We start from the raw sequence: 9949 nt of genomic DNA, 5'->3' as shown, positions 1-9949 counted from the left end.
GACCAGGCTGGTCTCGAACTCACAGAGATCCGCCTGCCTCTGCCTCCCAAGTGCTGGGATTAAAGGCGTGCGCCACCACTGCCCGGCTTTTTTTTTTCTGAATAAAAAAAAAACAACAAAAAAAAGATAGTGTCCATTTGCACACAACTTGTACACATCTTCCTACATACATTAAATCCCTCCTAGACTACTCATAACACGTGGTGCAATATAAGGGTTACACGAGGTTTTGATATTGTGTTGCTTATGGAATATTGATAAGGAAACTGTTAGCATGCGGTTAATATAGATGCAACCCTCCCATTTATCTTTGATCCACAGTTGGTTGCATCCACAGATTCAGAACCTATCCACAGTTGCAGGGCCAAGTCAGATGTCCTAAGACATTGATTGAATGTGATAGAAGCCCAATGTCTTGGTGTAGAGAGCAAAGACACTTTAGCACATCCTTCCCGTCTCTGAGTTTAACGCTGGGCTTTTTATGTGCCTGACTACACAAGAACAAAGGATGGAGGGATTTTTTTTTATTATTCCAAATTACAGTTGAGAGATGTGAAATAAATTCTTTCTGGAGGTGGAGGACTTTAAAATAAGCAACAGGGCAAATGAAATTGTAGGCATTACACTAAATTTAATAAAAAATGTTTCAATTATGTTTTGAGAGTTCATTAGCAATTGTGGAAGAAGTTCTGGACTCTAAAGCGTTTATTTACATCCCAATTACCAAGGCCCAATTGGGAAGCCAGCAGTGTTTCTTACTTAGAAGAAATGAATTGTCTTACTATTTGAGGCATGCTATATCTATCTATGAGTGTGTGTGTATGTGATTATCTTTTTGAGTTAATAATTCTACTGTTAGACCACTAGTCTAATACATTATTCACCTCAGCTACAGGTAACATAGTATAGGTTTCATGCCAGACTCATTCATAAACAAAGTAATTTGGAAATGTTCTGCTAGCCAACAGTGTGGACTGGTGTTTCAAACTGTTTCCCTCAGGAACATGGGACCAAACTTACAAGTTTTACCATGGACATGAGAGAATTGAATATATCATTCTGGCCTGACCAGATTATTTCTTCAGAGATTTCTTTCTTTACTAAATTAAAAGACATAGTCACTATGATGAAACTCTCTCTCAAAAAAAAAGAGAAAAATTATAAAATAAAAATCCACCAAATGGTCCTTAGGAAAAAAACAAAACAACTTTAATCAAACACAAAAGCCATTAAATAGCCACAGAGATGGTTCAGAGGGTAAAATAGCTGTTTTGTAAATGTGAGGATCTGAATTTGGGTCTCTGGAACCCATGCTCAGGACCGATATTGGGACGGTGTGAGGCTGAGACAGGCGAGCACTCAGAAATTCCTGGGGCCGCTAACCTGGACTACACAACTGGTGGCATGGGGTACAAGAGGCAGTGTTTCAAACAAGGTGGAAGTGGAGGAAAAACACTTGCGGTGGTCCTCTGACTGCCACACACGTGCCAAGGACACACAAATACACCACACACACACACACACACACACACACACAGAGAGAGAGAGAGAGAGAGAGAGAGAGAGAGAGAGAGAGAGAGAGGAGAGACTTAAAAGGGAGCTTATTAAAACTCATGAGTACCAAGAAAATTCAAGGCTATAGTCACAGTGAGCATATTTCCCACCCTGGCCTTACACTTGCCTTTCCTTATTTCTACAAATTCTCAAGCCAAGTCAACTTCATTGCTGTGCAAGTGTTAATGACCTCGGATGGTCCCAAAGCAGCGGTTCTCAATCTGTGGGTGGTAATCCCTTTGGGGGTTGAATGACCCTTTCACGGTGGTTGCCTAAGACCATCCTGCATAGCAGATATTTACATAATGATTCATAACAGTAGCAACATTACAGTTATGAAGTAGCAATGAAATAATTTTATGTTTGGGGGCCATCGCCACATGAGGAACTGGATTAAAGGATCACAGTATTGGGAAGATTGAGAACCACTGTTCTAAATCGCGTCTCTGAAAGCTTTCTTGCTATGCTTGGCAAGGGATTTGGCAGAGTGTAGAAAAATATAGGAACAAATGGCTAGAGTCTCCTAAGGAGTAGGAAACACTTCACTGTAGTCCCTCCTGGGGTGAGCAGTGTGATTTAAGCAAGGGGAGACTTCAAATCCATGCCACGTGCTCCTATATCCAGGTAAGGCTTCTCTATCTGTTACTCAGTTATAAAATAATCAATGACATGTCTGTCTTAAGGGTTCTCCCCACGCTCGTGGGTCACAGAAGTTCAAGCTACAATAAATATGCGCCCTAGGTAAACCAAAGGGAAGGGTACTTTTCTGGATGATTTCTGTCAAGAGTCCTGATATTGAAAATGCACAAAAAATGCACCGGAAGTTCAGTTCTCCATTCTTATTTGTTTAACTCACTTACAATGCATATGCGTTGAACAGCGACTATGGGTTAGTGCAAGGGGATTAGTACAAAAGAGTAACACGGAGGAGCATTCCAAGCACACTTTCCTTTATTGGGAAAAAGTCAAATGCAATAGTTCTTTGGCAACTTTAAATGTTTAAATTTGCACAATTCAACTTCTTAAAATGTTTAATTTTGACTCAGAAATGAGCCTCCATTTAATACATTCTGTTATTAGGCAATGACGAAATAGTGACCTAGGTGTTCAAGTTCTTCATATCCTGCCCTTCACTCTCTGTCTCTGTCTGTCTGTCTGTCTCTCTCTGTCTCTGTCTCTGTCTCTCTCTCTCTCTGTCTCTCTCTCTCTCTCTCTCTGTCTCTCTCTCTTTCCATGTCATGATACCTCTAATTAAAAATTCAAATGTGGGCGCTGATGCATGCATGCATGCATGCATGTGTGTGTGCCTCCGTGTGTGTGTGCGTGGGTGGGTGGGTGGGTGTGTAAGCTAGAGCTTAACCTCAGGAATTATTCCTCAGGTGTCATCCATCTACTTTGTTTGCTTGGTTTTTAAATTTAATCTAAAAATCTCATGCAGATATACAATTTATGTTGACCATAGCCACTACTTATTCACCCCCCTCCCCTCCTCCCATGTGGCCGTCACATCTTCCCTCCCAAGTTCATGTCCTTATTTATTTATTATTTCCTACTGAGTTCAGTTAGTTCTGTCCACATGAGCATGGGCATGGAGTCACCCGTGGGGCATAGGGAGCTTACCAGTGGCCAAGCTGATGAAGAAAAGGAACTCTGCCTCCTTTGTTTTCATTTCGTTGCTGTTGCTTGCTCGTTTGAGACAGAGCCTCTCCCTTGCCTGGAACTTGCTAATTCCACTATGCCGGCCAGGGAGCCTCAGGGATCCTCCTGCCTCAGCTTCCTAGTGTCCAGCTTCTCAGAGAACGCCACCTGGCAGTCATTTTTACTCTGGGTCTGGGAATGACACTTGGGTCCTCATGCTCACACAACGAGCGCTTTGCCGATCCAGCCCCTTAAAAGCTAATCCTTTATGCATGCTTCTCACTCTGCTCTTAGAACTAAAAACCACTTCATCATCACATCTGGGTTATTTTGAAGAACCCTCTCCCTTCATTTGTTCCTCTTTCGTTTCCATGCCCCAAGCCACTTACCCAGGACTTTTTCTACAAGCACAGCAATCTCATTACCTACCTACTGGATGGATCAGATTCCCATCACCCAAGCTGAGCACAGCACTCTGCTGTTCTGTACCCCAACGCAATAAGGCATCAAACCACTCTCCTGAGAGTTCCTCAGTGTCTCCTGAGGTTGCCATAGGTGTGGTTCTACTTCATGCGTTCTCTCTGCCTGTAAACTCTTCTTAGTTTGGTCTTCTTCCTACTGAGAAGTCCTCTCTGATGCCTTCAAATCAGCCATCTGTCTGCCTGGATCTAGAATGATATTCTTGCTCAAGCACATTGTGCCTCCATTGCAAACTACACTTTTAAAGACAGTGTATGTTGGGGGTGGAGAGAGAGATCAGCAGTTAGAAGCGCTGGCTACTCTTCCAGAAGATGCAGGTTCAATTTCCAGCATCCACATGGCAACTCACAATTAGGGGTAACTCCATTTTCCTGGGGGGATCTGACACCCTCTCCTGGCCTCCATAGACTGCACAATTATATTCTTCTCATTCTTGTTTTCCTGTATAATAATGCATCGACATAATAATTTCACAACCTTTTATGCCTTCTAAATTTCCTTTCGTGGCTAGGTCCTCAAGTGTAATTTTTTTCCTTGTACTGAAAATATATGAAAATGCTTTAGAAAATGACTCTATAAGATGCTCTTTAAGTAGGTAACTGCAAATGTCTGTGACAGTTCCTAATTAGCCGGAGAATAGAGAAGCACAATGTTCTACTTTAAAGCTGAGAATTTCATGATTTTCTATAAATAAATCCCTTTGACGCACTGGCATCATGTGCATGGAACTCACGGAATGACAACTTTATTACCAGCCCACTCGGCCCACTGCCATTGGTGAGGTTAGCAGGTAATCAAAAACCCACAGTTACCTCTTTGTCGAGGTAATTCTAGCTCTGATTAACCTGACAATCACATTCCAAATCAAGCCTTCTATAGGAGAGAGGGACATTCAGCAGTGGATGGAAACCGAAATGGCTAAGAAATGTCATGAAGACCCAGCTCCCGCACTGGAAGTGCTCACATAGCCTATGCATCACAGAACCCTTCCTTCCCACAAGAACGAAAACAACACCCATAATTCCTTTTTGGTTTTTATGAGACGGGGTTTCTCTGTGCAGCCCTGGCTAATTTTCGTGTGCTTCCTGGAAGAACGGTGTGTCACGCTCAAATACTCCTCAGCTTTCTTTATGCCATAAGGATGGTGGCCTCTTAGGAAAGGTCGACAATTTTAAGTGCTTGCTTCCATGAAAATACTAAATACTGTTCATTTCAAGAATAGTTCAGTCATGGGTTACAGGATTCTGTAGATCCTGCTAAGTTGAATCTGTGTCTATAGAGGTGGATTTATATTGCTTTTTCATGAAATAAAATACTTTCTTTGACAGTGTATATTGACACTGATGTGGTCTTTTCACCTTATGTCCTGAAGGTATATTTTTCATAGATCTTACGATACCCAGAGCTGAGCTGGTTAGGTCAGAATGAATGGCATCTCTTGGATCAAGGGTCATTGTGCGTATGGCTTTTAGCTTAATCACATCTCTGAAACAATGCATTCTAATGTTATAAATCTTTGCACATCTCTGTGAAAGGAGCCTACAGATTTGGTTATTTCTTCAATTGGTTTGTCAGTCCATACACTGTGAGCACTTGCTTTACACTGAAGAGAATAGGGTACATTTGCCTTCAGAGTTACGCATCACAGCAGACATTTACAATCCTTACAATCTGGTGGCTAAGCAGGAGGCAGGAAAAGTACTTTCCAGAAAGCTCCTAGAATATTATCCAGGGTCACTAGTTCAAGATGGGCCGTCGGTTGAAATAATCAGTGTTGTAATGGAAGTCAGTTTTATGCACAGAAACATTTAGAAAGAATGGCAGTGAAAGGGGGGATGTTTTTAATCCCACAGAAATTTCCTCATTTGGTGCCTATTAGGATGTTATCAGCAACCCTTTCTAAAAGCTGTTAGAAATAAGCAGTCGGTGGAACTCCCTGGTATTTCTCTCATTGGAGTGTCAAAGAGGAAGATGCCTGCCGCACACAGTGTGCTCCCAAAGAGTCCCATGAGAACCCCTGCTTGGTGTGCACAGCAAGATTAATTATCCTTACCCAGCGTGATCCTTTCCTTGTATTGATTTATGGACATGGTGAGTTGTGCACACCTAGAAGGCTCCCCCAGCACTGTCAGCTTCAGACGCACTATGAGTGATTTTTATTATGAATATGAAGATGATGAGGTTTGAAAATTACATACTAAAGAAATAGACTAAAAAGGATTCAAGATATCCCATAATAACACCAGCAATTTTCACCGTCAAACGCGTTCTCTTTGAGTGGCAGGGAGGTAAAATACCAAGTGGCAGGCTGGCTGCAACTGGGCTCTGCAGAGGGATTTACTCTGCAAAGTCGTCTGTCCTGGAAGGTAGAATGGAGAAAGTACTGGGGATTGTTACTAAGTTGGATCAAGTTTTCCATTTTTCTAGCCAAGTAAGTATGTCATCAAATATATATCAAATATATAGTTTCATATGTATATATCCTTACATATGATTCTTTTTCTTTGCAGAAGAAAAATATAACCACTGAGATCGAAAATTAAAATAAATACATACTCTATTGGCCTTCTTGACTCTAAATCAATCAGCAAATTGGATTTTCAGCATTAGACACATGAAAAATTGCTTTTATTCTTGGCGTTACAGTGTTTTGCAGTCTATACCAATGTACAGAGCCTGACTGAGAAAGACTTCATTGATTCAAATTATTAATTAAAACTCAAACAAAATTTGAGCCTGGAAGAAAATCTGAGCAGGAGTCTTTTCAGTTATGAAAAATGTCTGAAGTTCTCTTGTTCTGTTTGGTTTTCAATCCATATACTAGGACTCATATCCCTGTGGTTGGTTTTGTTGCCTACTAAAAATGGTTAGGCTGTTGAACATTCCACATTCAAAAGTTTTGTAGGGTGGTGAAAAATGGGGAAGCTTCAATGTTTATTTTAAAATAAATAAAATAAGCTCTCAACTTTTCAAAAAAAAAACAAGAAGGGCACATAGCCTCTTATAAAACTCCTTAAAACTACAATTATGTGATCTATGGGTTTTTAAATCCTGTTTAAATTTGTAATGTAATTATCTTTCTAAATAATACAAAGAGAAATAAAAACATCAACAGCTAAGATTTTTAAGAGTCACTTTCTCTGAGCACTTGAGATGTATAAATGTGCCTTCTGCTGGTCTTGCAGGTAAGGAAGCCAGGTCGAGACTCAGAGCACCCGCCCAAGGTCACTGTGCTGGTGAAGCTGCAGCTGAGTTTAATACTCTAGTTCTAGATTCCTTGCAGTTAGTCATGCATTAGCTCAAAGCAATATCAATGTTAGTCATTAGCAAGGCAGAGCATCTATCAACAGACTTAAGAGAATACGGGTGCAGGGAAGCAGAGCTAGGAAGTAAAGATTATCTATTTCCCTGCTCCTTCTGAACGTCCCAGATTTCATCCCAAGTCTTCTTGCCAGAGAAGTAGATTGAGAATGAAAATAATTTACAAGCCAGTCTAGTGATGGTGACAGCCTAATGATGGTACATGCCTTAAATCCCAGCACACTGGCGGTAGAGGCAGGCAGATCTCTGAGTTTGAGGCCAGCCTGGTTTAGATAACCGAGGCTACACAGAGAAACTCTGTCTAAAAAAAACCAAAAGCAAAGAAAAAAAGAAAGAAAAAAGAACAAAGAAAGGAAAAAAGAAAGAGAGAAAGAAGAAAAATTATTTACATGTCTTTCCCCTTATTGAAAGTAGGTGTATATAATCTCACTAGGAATCTAAGGCAAACCATTCAATTTTCCTTTTCTTGGAAGGAATAAATTGGAAGTGCATCAAATCAATGTAGTCACACCGAATGGAATGGCAAATGATCCCACTTACTGATGAATTCCAGCTTATGTGTGTTTGCGAAACAGGGTTTGGGGGATGGTTGTAACAAACAAACATTTGATAGAAGCTTCTAGACCATCAGGAAGTGACTTCTGCCCTGTTCTTAGATCAAATCAGAGAATGAAGCAAAATAGAATATGAACCTGAACTTCCAGATGACAGAGGGATTTTAGTAAAAACAATCAATTAGTGTAACTCAGCATAACACTAGGCTCTACAAACCAAAGTGGGCCATCTACTTCCAGAAGTTTCTTATTCCATACACACCCCAAACTGATGAGCAAACTGACATAGCAGATCCATCCAAGTCCAGAGATGGGCTTGCTACGCAAACACTAATGGAGAAATTCCACTTAACTACCTCCTTATAAAAGAAAAGCAACATGGACCAACTTCTGATAGTTGCAACACTCTTTGCAAGTTATTGTTTTAAAATTCACTTCTCACTTAACGATTTCAAATTAATTGCTTAGATTCACAGGGTTGATTTTAATAAGGTTCATTTAAAAGAGCAAAAGTTTTCTAAGCAGTTATGATTGCATTTACCACCCTTCCCAAATCAGACATTTTTCATTTTGCAGTATGGAAATCTAAACATAGAACATATATGTGGCCCACTCAAGGTCACATGGGAGGTGGCAGCCTGTGTGATTAGTGATTAGTTGAATTAAGGAAAGTCAAGTCTTGGAGTTTGCCTTGACATATAACCCTGCCTATAATATCATTCCGTGCATCTATTAGTCCCCCCACGATATCTTTATTGGTTCCTGATAAGTCTCCTGAATGCCTCACTCAAATGGCATTGTCAAAGAGGACCCACAGAATAAAATCAAAACCATCAATTGTGATTTTCATCCCCTTCATTTCTCTGTGACTTTATGTTAAACCGTCTTCTCAGAAACAGTTAAAAGCAAAAATGAAACGAAACAAAACCCAAACCCACAACCCCTTTCTTACTTTAGTCCCTGACTGAGTCTCAACTCAGTCTTTGATATGTACAGTTAGGTTTATTATCCACTTGCTAAATGTAATTTGATGGTGAATTTCTAGGGTAGGCCTCCTAGAAAGGTGGGGAAGGAAATGGCCCATTTCTTTCACTTCCGGCTTGAACTTGCTCTACCTCCAGCCACCACTCACTAGCTTCCTTTCCTCTTCTGAGGCTTGAAGAAAAGGAACTTGTCATGCAAAGGATGTCATAGTGGTAAGCACAACCGAGAGTTGTCCGAGGATTCTGCTGGCCTTGGGGAATGTGCTGTCTTGTTTTAAGTCAACTTGACGCAAGCTATTAGTCCTCCGATATCGGAGGAAACCTTGATTGAGAAAATGCATTTCATTTTTTCTTTTCTTTTCCTTCTTTCTCTCTTTCTTACTTTTTTTTTTGAAACAGGGCTTTTCTTCCTGGAATTAGCTCTTGTAGACCAGGCTAGCCTCGAATTCACAGAAATCTGTCTACCTCTGCATCCTGAGTGCTGGGATTAAAGGCGTGCACTACCACCACCCAGCCACCCCTCTCTCTCTCTCCCTCCCTCCCTCCTTCCTTCTTTCTTTTCTTTTTTCTTTTTTTTTTTTTGAGACAGGGTCTTTCTCTGTAGCCCCAGTTGTCCTGGACCTCTTTGCAGACCAGGGTAGCCTTGAACTCACAGAGACCTTCCTCTCCCTCCCAAGTGTTGGGATTAAAAATGTGCACCACTACTCAGGATTTCAAGAATTTTCTTAATTAGTAATTAATGGGGGTTGGGGCATTGTGGGTCGTGCCCACCCTGGGCTGATGGTCCTGGGTTCTATAAGAAAGCCGGCTGAGCAAGTCATACGGAGCAAAGCCAGTAAGCAGTACCCCTCCATGGCCTCTGTTAACTTTTGCCTCCAGGTTCTCGCCCTGTATGAGTTTCTGTATTGACTTCCTTTGATGATGTACTGTGATGTGGAGGTGTATACTGAAATAAACCCTTTCCTCCCCAAGTTTCCTTGGCCATGGTGCTGCATCACAGTGACCCTGACTAGCAAAGGGAGCTTCTACAGCCACTTCTTTTCTGTGGAGGTCTTTGGGGGTTAGGAAGACTCAACTCCCCACCTTCCCTGCTCCTAGTTAATTAGGTCTCTCTTACAGCTGTGACGGGGCAGATGGCTGCCTCCTGGTGCTTCCCAGGGGCACTCTGAGTCTCTAAATCCATTATCTCGTTGGCTTTCCCTGTTGGGGTCTTTTGCTATATCCTTCCAGCAAGGTGCCTATATCAAAGTCCACTTTAGAGAGTTCTAAGTTGGCTTTCTATTTCTGCCCAAATCTCCTCCACTGGAAAGATGTATCTTTGACCACCACCCAATAGGAATCCAGTGCATTGCAAACCACAGACCACCCTTGTGATGCTCCAGATGGGTTCTATCCCTCCCTCCCTCCCTCCCTCCCTCC

General features: G+C 41.5%; 1 protein-coding gene across 3 annotated transcripts in view; it reads right to left on the bottom strand.

Moving 5' to 3' along the window:
• Nucleotides 1-9949, bottom strand: part of Phactr1 (phosphatase and actin regulator 1) — a 431785-nt gene that overhangs the window by 324899 nt on the left and 96937 nt on the right. The gene's annotated exons all lie outside the window — the stretch shown is intronic.

Source organism: Microtus ochrogaster, chromosome 16, assembly GCF_000317375.1.
Source record: "Microtus ochrogaster isolate Prairie Vole_2 chromosome 16, MicOch1.0, whole genome shotgun sequence".
NCBI lineage: Eukaryota > Metazoa > Chordata > Mammalia > Rodentia > Cricetidae > Microtus > Microtus ochrogaster.
This window is presented reverse-complemented; position numbering and strand designations above follow the sequence as displayed.